This window comes from Thalassophryne amazonica, chromosome 4 (assembly GCF_902500255.1).
Source record: "Thalassophryne amazonica chromosome 4, fThaAma1.1, whole genome shotgun sequence".
Classification (NCBI taxonomy): Eukaryota; Metazoa; Chordata; class Actinopteri; order Batrachoidiformes; family Batrachoididae; genus Thalassophryne; species Thalassophryne amazonica.
The window spans coordinates 72973687-72983154 of NC_047106.1; positions in this window are offsets into that span (position 1 = coordinate 72973687).

Consider the following 9468-nt stretch of genomic DNA (forward strand, 5'->3'; position numbering starts at 1 on the left):
CAAGGTGGTAGCCACAACCAAGAAAGAGTCAATGGTTACACAGTGTTCAAAATTTAAAAATCTTCCATTCACATTGAAAAGTATACCACATTATTTGACTGATCATAAAGATTCCAAAACTGAATAGTTTGAACTATTTATGGCCAGTGAGGTAAAAACACCAAAGATGGTGCCAAAAGTCAATTTCAGTTTGAACTTGGGTCAAAAGTTAATGCTCCAATTGTGGTAAAAAGTGATGCACATGCTACGGACATTTCTTTGTAGCATGGCCCAAGCAGAGGGTCACCCCTTTGAGTCTGGTCTGCTTGAAGTTTCTTCCTCAGAGGGAATTTTTCCTTACCACTGCTGCTCTGGGGGTTAGTAAGGTTAGACCTTACTTGTGTGATGCGCCTTGAGGCAACTATGTTGTGATTTGGCGCTATATAAATGAAAATAAATGAAAAAAAAAAACATTATTTGTTGGGCTAATAGTTTTTTAAAGGAATAGTTTGCACATTATTTTACAGTTTTTCTTGATTGCTTTGACCTGCTTAAAGAAACTGATCCACCTCATCTTTGTCATCACCTTCTCAACATGTCTTGAAAAATATGTTGATACTTTTTCATAGTGTTCACACCTTTTCTTTTAAAAACCGTTTGGTAAATGTTTACATGGATGTCATTCAAGAAGCCAAAACTCCATTAGTCTAACTTTGGTAACAAAAGGAAATTATTTGTTCACAGCTGTTAGAAATGGCCTGCATCAGTATGAAATGACTAATGCACTTGTGTGAAACTCCTTCAAACTAATCTTCAGTCAACAGCCAGTCTGTATTCCTAAAAAGTGCCACCTCTGTATTGTTCTTTGCAGACATGGATCAAAGAGATCTAAGGCAAGTGAGAGTAAGATGTACGGGGCAAGAGAAATGTCAAGGTTGGGTACAGAATGCAAGGAGAACCCAAGATGTTGAAATTGCATTATAAATTCATTATTTGTTTTATATAATGCCTAACAATCCTGATGATGTAGTGTGTACCTGCTGCCGTGCATTCACTTCTTTGTGTACAGACAGCCCCCTGGTTTCCTCAGTCCAGCGAAAAATAGCGACATCTCTTAATCAGACAGTGCTTGCACTTCAGGTAGCGACGTCCCAATGAATACTGTAAATGCCTCCAGACAGCTTATAGGGAACTCAATTTGTTTGTTTAATGTGTGTTACAATAATGAACATGTCAATTAAACAAACCCGGCCATGCTTGTTTTGTTCATGCTTGCTTGTTTTTAAGCGCTGTCGCTGCTATTGTGAGCGCATGCAGTGGTGGCACCATGCAAGGTACAAAATGTAGGGACCCACATTTGCACCGTCAATGGAACACAATGGCAAATGGGATGAATGATCCATATCACATGACATACAAACCACCAATCAAATGACAAGGACCTATTTCTGGTTATCTATGGTATGCAGTTTCAAAAAAATGCATAGTTTTGCAAATCTCCACAAAATTCCAATGAAAGCGAGTATCTTGGGCATTGTGAACCTGATTATTAGGTGACTACCATCCAGGTCTCACAACCAAACAGTAAGAATGTGCACAAAAAGCAAGGGAACTAAGGAATGGTTGCACATTTTCATTTTTACTTCTAATTGGAGATAATGTTGTTTGTGCGTCAGGTTTTAGCCCTGGGGTGTTGTTGCTTCTCTGGTTTCCCCTTTCCGCAGTTCGATGTTGTAGTCATTAGTTTTTGTTCTTAGTTCATCATTTATTTTCTGTTCAGTATTTTGTAGTTTTTGATTTTGTCTTCTGTTTATTTTGTATTTTCTGTTTATCATACTTTAGACATGTGGTTTATTCAGTTGTAGTTTCTGTCCAGTTACTGTTTTTTCCATTGTGTTATGCTTTTGTTTCTGGTTTTATTTTCTGATTCTTATAATATACGAGGTCTGTCAATAAAGTATAGGTCCTTTTTATTTTTTTCAAAAACTATATGGATTTCATTCATATGTTTTTACGTCAGACATGCTTGAACCCTCGTGCGCATGCGTGAGTTTTTCCACGCCTGTCGGTGACGTCATTCGCCTGTGAGCACTCCTTGTGGGAGGAGTCATCCAGCCCCTTGTCGGAATTCCTTTGTCTGAGAAGTTGCTGAGAGACTGGCACTTTGTTTGATCAAAATTTTTTCTAAACCTGTGAGACACATTGAAGTGGACACGGTTCGAAAAATTAAGCTGGTTTTCAGTGAAAATTTTAACGGCTGATGAGAGATTTTGAGGTGATACTGTCACTTTAAGGACTTCCCACGGTGCGAGACGTCGCGCAGCACTCTCAGGCGCCGTCGTCAGCCTGTTTCAAGCTGAAAACCTCCACATTTCAGGCTCTATTGATCCAGGACGTCGTGAGAGAACAGAAGTTCCAGAAGACGTCGGTTTCAGCATTTTATCCGGATATTCCACTGTTAAAGGAGATTTTTTTTTAATGAAAGACGTGCGGACGGATTGCAGCGTCGGCTAGCAGCCGCTGCGATGCTCCGCCACAGGAAAAACACCTCTGTTGGAAGCCTTAAGGACAAGTTGGAACATGTCCAGCTGTTAAACAATTTCTCATATACTCACTCCACTGAAAAGCCGCCTGGATTTTACAAATGGTTATCAACACGGAGGTGTTTTTCGTGTGCCGCTGCACCGCGCCGGCTGCGTCCTGACGCGCGGACCCGTCCGCACGTCTTTCATTAAAAAAAATCTCATTTAACTGTGGAATATCCGGATAAAATGCTGAAACCGACTTCTTCTGAAACTTCTCTGTTCTCTCATGACGTCCTGGATCAACAGAGCCTGAAATGTGGAGGTTTTCAGCTTGAAACAGGCTGACGACGGCGCCTGGGAGTGCTGCGCGACGTCTCGCACCGTGGGAAGTCCTTAAAGCGACAGTATCACCTCAAAATCTCTCATCAGCCGTTAAAATTTTCACTGAAAACCAGCTTAATTTTTCAAACCGTGTCCACTTCAATGTGTCTCACAGGTTTAGAAAAAATTTTGATCAAACAAAGCGCCAGTATCTCAGCAACTACTCAGACAAAGGAATTCCGACGAGGGGCTGGACGACTCCTCCCACAAGGAGTGTTCACAGGCGGATGACGTCACCGACAGGCGTGGAAAAACTCACGCATGCGCACGAGGGTTCAAGCATGTCTGATGTAAAAACATATGAATGAAATCCATATAGTTTTTGAAAAAAATAAAAAGGACCTATACTTTATTGACAGCCCTCGTAGTCTTTAGTTATTTCATTCATTTTTTTTGTTCTGCACATTATACAGTTGTCTTGGGTTTTGTTTTCAGTTCTGCAGTTATGCTGTTTATCTATAGGTTAATTTGTTATGTTTATTATCTTTTAGACTTTAGCCATATGTGAGATTGTTACCTTATTAGTCACTGATTGTGGTCACCATTTGTATTTCGTTCACTTACACTCTTGCACCTGTCTGTCTCTTCTTTGTCTCTGTGTTCTCCATGTGTTCACTTACTCTCTTGCCCCTGCCTGACGCATCTTTGTCTCCATCTGCTTCAATCATACACTCACACTCTTGCACCTGCCCATTTCAGCTTTGTCTCTGTCTGCCTTGATCACTCCCTCTCTCTTGCATCTCTTCCATCCTCTTGTATTCACTTGACCACCCCGTCCTTTTAGAACATTCTTCCATACGTGTACCTTGTTCCCTTAATTACATCACCTGTGTATTTAAGCCCTTCACTTTCTCCACTCCCCTGCCAGTTCGCAGCGATCTTTGTGTCCTCGTCCCAGCCTTTGTCATTGTCCTGTTTTTTTGCCTCATAGTGTGTTGACCTTGTTCTGTTTTCCGGACATTGTTTTTGCCTCAGCCCGTGTTACAGTTTCTCTCCGTGTTTTTGAACCCAGCCTGTCCTTCGACCATGTTTTTGCCTTGCATTTACCTGTATTTCTGCTTCACTGCCTGCCTTCCTGTATACCCTACCCCACCCTGTTTGAATGATAAAGATGATTTTGTTTACCTCTAGCACCTTGTATTTGAGTCTGCATTTTGTGTCCTCCCACTATCTGTGCCATGCATCCTTGAGCCATGTCAGTGCGGGTGCGTATGCTATTAACCATTCTCTGTGCCTTTTTTCTGTCTTTGATGTGTCAAGAGAACAACTACCTGTAAATCAGTGGTAATTTCTGGTTTAACAGGTGTCTGTCTTTCTCATGTCATTCCATTTCTTCCATTTACATCTCCATAAAAACATAAGTGACAATTTGTTGGTTTGACTCCCGTTACCGTGGGCTGTGTGTGTGCATCGCTGTCCTGAAACAAGATCTTGGACAGCTTCATCGGGCTTTGGTTGTCGACGGTCCAAGGGGCAAATTACTTATAAGTCAGTCGTAAATAGTGGCTGTATGTAAGTACTGTTTGTGTTTAACAAGAATCAACCATTGAAAATAATGCTGCTGTTGTCCTTCCTCAGCACCGGGGGATCACCTTGGTAAATCTGTGCATCCCAGCTGTTTTAAACAACTGAAACCATATTTGCATTGTGAGAATCCAAATATGCACAGACAACTTATTTGTTTTCAGCAACAAGCCATCAAGATTTTTTATGATTCAATCGTACTGATAAATACTTCGTTTATTTAACCAGACTTGGTTAATAAAAAGCTGAGTCCTGATGATTGCTCTTATTATTCATTACTCAGTGACTCACACTACCATCAAACACTTGGTGGTTGCCTGCTTGGAACAAGCCCAAAAGTTATCAGCACATAATTAGGTGCGATGTTGCCAAGCAACATTTCAGCATTTCACGCTTTTGGGGGACAGACTGAATTCAGTTAAATGAACAGATTACGAAAATCTATTAGTGACTCAAGGTTAACGTTTCCTTGGTTACATCTTGATCCTTGACATTCTGTACAATTCAGTAATGTGAACGTCTACAACAGTGCAGAAGTCTCAAGCATCCCAGGTAGCTTCTTCCACCTTATTCAAGGTATTTGTTTTAATTTCAGATTAGCTATTTATTTTCACGATGTCAGTAAAAAAGCTAACTTGAAATTGAAACAAATACTCATTTGGGGGAGGTGATGGTCTAGTGGTTAAGGTGTTGGGCTTGAGTCCAGAAGATCATGGGTTCAAATCCCTGCCTGTCTGGAAAATCACTAAGGGCCCTTGGGCAAGGCCTTTAATCCCCTATTGCTCCCGGTGTGTAGTGAGCGCCTTGTATGGCAGCACCCTGACATCGGGGTGAATGTGAGGCATAATTATAAAGCGCTTTGAGCGTCTGATACAGATGGAAAAGCGCTATATAAATGCAGTCCATTTATCATTTTAAAAATTTCAAATATTGCAGTATATTTTATTTAAGAAAGTAGCAGTTGTGTCAGATGAACAAAAATCTGATTACCAGTTATCACATGTAAGCCATAAATCAGTGATCCAGTTAAGTACTGAAGAGAGCTGAAATAATTATTTCACAGAAAAATGATTTTGAGCTATTGGGTTTGGTTAAATTTGTATCAAACATATAATGTGCCTGTTTTGCATTGTCTGGATGCTTGTTTTGTTTTTGTTTGTTTTTTGCCAATAATAAATACTGCTACTAATCAGACAGACTATTTAAATAACCCGTGATTTATGGAGAAAAAAGTACACTTTGATTTGTCTTGGTTTTAATCTTTTCCACATGAAAACAGACAGCTTAAAAATACATCTCAAAACCTCAACTTAAAAACTTGTTTTTTTTTGCATTTTTAAATTATAAAATATAAATGTGCAAATATAGTGTTTTATTCTTTAAAATTTATTTTTCAAAAGTGAATTTTTAAACCATTCATATTCCGTGTGTGTGTGTGTGTGTGTGTGTGTGTGTGTGTGTGTGTGTGTGTGTGTGTGTGTGTGTGTGTGTGTGTGTGTGTGTGTGTGTGTGTGTGTGTGTAGACTAGCTATTGAAATACTATAATGTACCAATTAAACTACATAGATTGAACAAAAACAAAAATACAGGTACAAAAATTCCAACAAGCAGTATTTTTTGCATATTGCCCACTTTGTGGTGGTGAGACACCAGATGCCAAATTCTGCCATCAGATTTGTAGTAATGAAACCAATCAGTAAAAACTGAATTACGAATTTCCTAACAGTTTTAACTGCTAATTTTTGAAATTATCATGAATTTGGAATGTCAGATGGTTTGAGTCTGTCTGTGGGATGGAATATGACAATCATACTTTCTGGGGTGATGAATGAGCTCTAATTTGTCTCTGTTCTTGTTGATTTCTGTGTGGCGTTCCATCTCTTAGTATGTTTCCTCACTTTGTGCCGCTGCTCGCATCGGCTGCTCCCACAAAGTTTATCAATCAAGAGACATGAGAACGTTATGTTTCTCAGTATAATTTTAGAAGTAACAGTTTTTAAATAGCTGTTATTATGTTACCCTGTCCTGTATAAAAATCCAAAAGTGATTTCAGAAAGTCATCATGAAGAATGGAATCCACCTGAACGGAAAAGCAGGGGAACCTCTTAGTTACAAATGTGCCGCTTTAAAGCCTTTCCATGATCAACTTATTTTTGACAAATCGCAGATCACTGCATAGCTTGTCCAGGTAACTACAGTTGTCACGATCTGGCAACACACTCTTGATTATCTGAGAGTGGAGACAGTTAACATATCACTTTTTGCCAAAAACTATTAGTAGTAGTTTTATTAAAAAATGTAAATATTATGCCACCATCATAAAAACCTTGTCGTTTCACTCTGTCTTGTCCATGATGCTGTCAGTTGTGAGCGAATACTCACTAACATTTTGACTTTTATGCTGATCTTCTTTGGTCTTCATAATCCAGGGGTCAGACAGGGTCATGACATTAAACATAGCATGGCACTGCAAAAAAACAAAACAAAAAAAAACCAAAACAAAAACACCACCAACAACAAACAAAACACAATTAAAGACTGAGTGCCCCCTGCTGATGGCGGTTAGTTACTATTTTTCATGTTAGCTCCATGTTGAGTTTTTTTAACACGCAGGACAAATCTTATGATGGTAGTGCACAAAAAGATAAAATGAACATAAAATGTTGTGCACAATAATTCTAAATTGCTTAGCTTTGGCAAAGGACTGCACTCTAAGTATTGTTCTGTAATGATGAATTTGTATATTTTTATGTTAAAACCACTTAATTACAAGGTAAAAAATAGTGGCACTTTTTCTTACAAAGTAACATAAGTGGGATTTTTTTTTCAAACCTCTCAGTGTAAATTTAACCTCTGCCTTGTGTATGCGTTTCTTTGTTACATCGCTCCACTCGGAATGTAAACTCACAATCTCCAGACTGGGAGGCAGGCACTCCGGCCAGAAGGCCAGAACCATCGCCATTACTCGTTCACTCTGTGTTGTGTTGTTATGACTCTGTCCATTCACTCCCCTCAGGATGCAAACTCACGATCTCCGGCATGGAAGTCGGACTCTCTAACCAGAAGGCTAAAACCCAGGCTCTGGCCTTGTGACCAGAGAATTGTTTTGAGCTCTTGGGAGTGAGGTTTACTAACTACATATGCACAGCGACACCTGCTGGCCTCCGTTACATAAACTCAATTTAAAAAATGAGTGAATGGAATACACTGGAAATACATCACCAACACTTAAATGCCCCAAAACTTTAAATGCACTTAAAGCAACTGAGTTGTTATGACAACAATTCATTTTTGAGTTAGTTTAATTAATGGAAATGAGTAACTATAACTTTTTTCAGAGTTACGTTAACTTAATTATTGTATTAAAATGGAGTGTTTGGTTTAACAGTGCACCTGCAGCAGAGGAGACGGGCGGAACTGTGCACACTAGCTGTCATCTGACTACTTGTGTCCTCCCCCCCCACTTTCCAAAAATTTCAGGCCTGACCGCTCCCAGCACCGCTGTCTAACTGGGGCTATAAGATGGTAATGAAAACCCCATAGCACTGAATTGTGTGTATCCAGTAAATCATTTAGCCGTGATGAATCTGTCATCTTGGTAAGATATGGGCTGGGAATCTCTTGGAACACAAATTACAAATGTCTGCAGAATGAATTTACCACCAGAATTGTCGCGGCTGACATGTTAACTACAGTACATAAACTGCAGAGCTGGGCTGTCAGGGCCAGCAAGGCCTTCTGCACTGGCCTAGATATGGTCAGGACAGGCTCGGACTGGTAATCTGTGATTTTGGGCATTTGCCTGGTGGGCCGCTGCACGTTTAGACGTGCGTGGGCCGGCCGTCCCATATTTATAGAGATTATGGAAATATACAGTGTTCTCGAACCGCGTGCTGCTGTCAACATGAGGAAAATCCGTGATCGGTGAAGCTACAGCATTTACTCGGCGCAGCTGCAGAGCCACTTCCTGAATTTGTGTCAAAATAAAAGTTCTGTAGTGTTTCATACACGGCACAGTCTTATTCTAGGTTTCAGTTTTGTTTCCGTTTGATCACACAACAGAGACTTACATCGAGCACAATGATTGACATGACCAACAGCCAATGACAATGGAGAAGCATACAGGGTGGCCAATCAGATTGCAGGAAGAGCAGGCAGCCGCTCCTGCCCCTGTGAATGGACTGAGTCCTCGGCGCCTGGACTTCTCTCCGCTCTTCTACTGATACAAGGTTGGAATCGTTTCTTTTATCTTAATTAACTGTGCTTTACTTTTGTTAATCTTTAAATGCAACAGCTACGGACTTCAGCTCCTTAATTTGCTGCTGTGTGAATCCTAGCAGTGGTTACACATTACCCCCCTCTCTCTCTCTCTCTCTCTCTCTCTCTCTCTCTCTCTCTCTCACTCACTCACTCACACACACACTTTGGAGACACAAAAACTTTTTTCCGTTTGTGTGCTTTTGCTTCCATTTTGTCAGACCCGGCGGCAGAAAAAAAAAAAAAAATCACAGGGGGCGGGGTCGCCCCCCCCAAAAAAAGTGCACACCGGAGGAGACATGCGCTCCTGTAAAGCTCGTGTATTTATGCTGCACCATTGTAAGACTAAGAATGAAGAGTGATGACAGTATTTTTTAAAATTATTATTTGAACGTATAGACGCTCGGTCAAGTGATCTCTTACATACCACACAGAGCCGGTATTCTGTCGAGATGAGGTGCGCCAACTTTCGACACTCTGAGCTGTGACGTACCTTTGCATTGTCCAATAGGAACAACGCGCCGGGCCAAAACACGGAAGACTCGTGGCAGAAACCACTGATCTCTACAAAATGGATCGGACCAATCCGATTGGTGCAGAAACCACTGATCTGTACAAAACATTAACGTGTGACAGGACTGCTCATTTATAGAGCAGTTTTCTGAAGAAAAATCATTGGAAATGTTTTTTTGTTGTTGTTACCTCAAAATGTCTGATTACTGTTTAAAAAAGTTTACAACACTTGTAATTAAAACAGGTAAATAAATCAATAAATGGTTCTTTAGAAACCTTTCATCTGTAT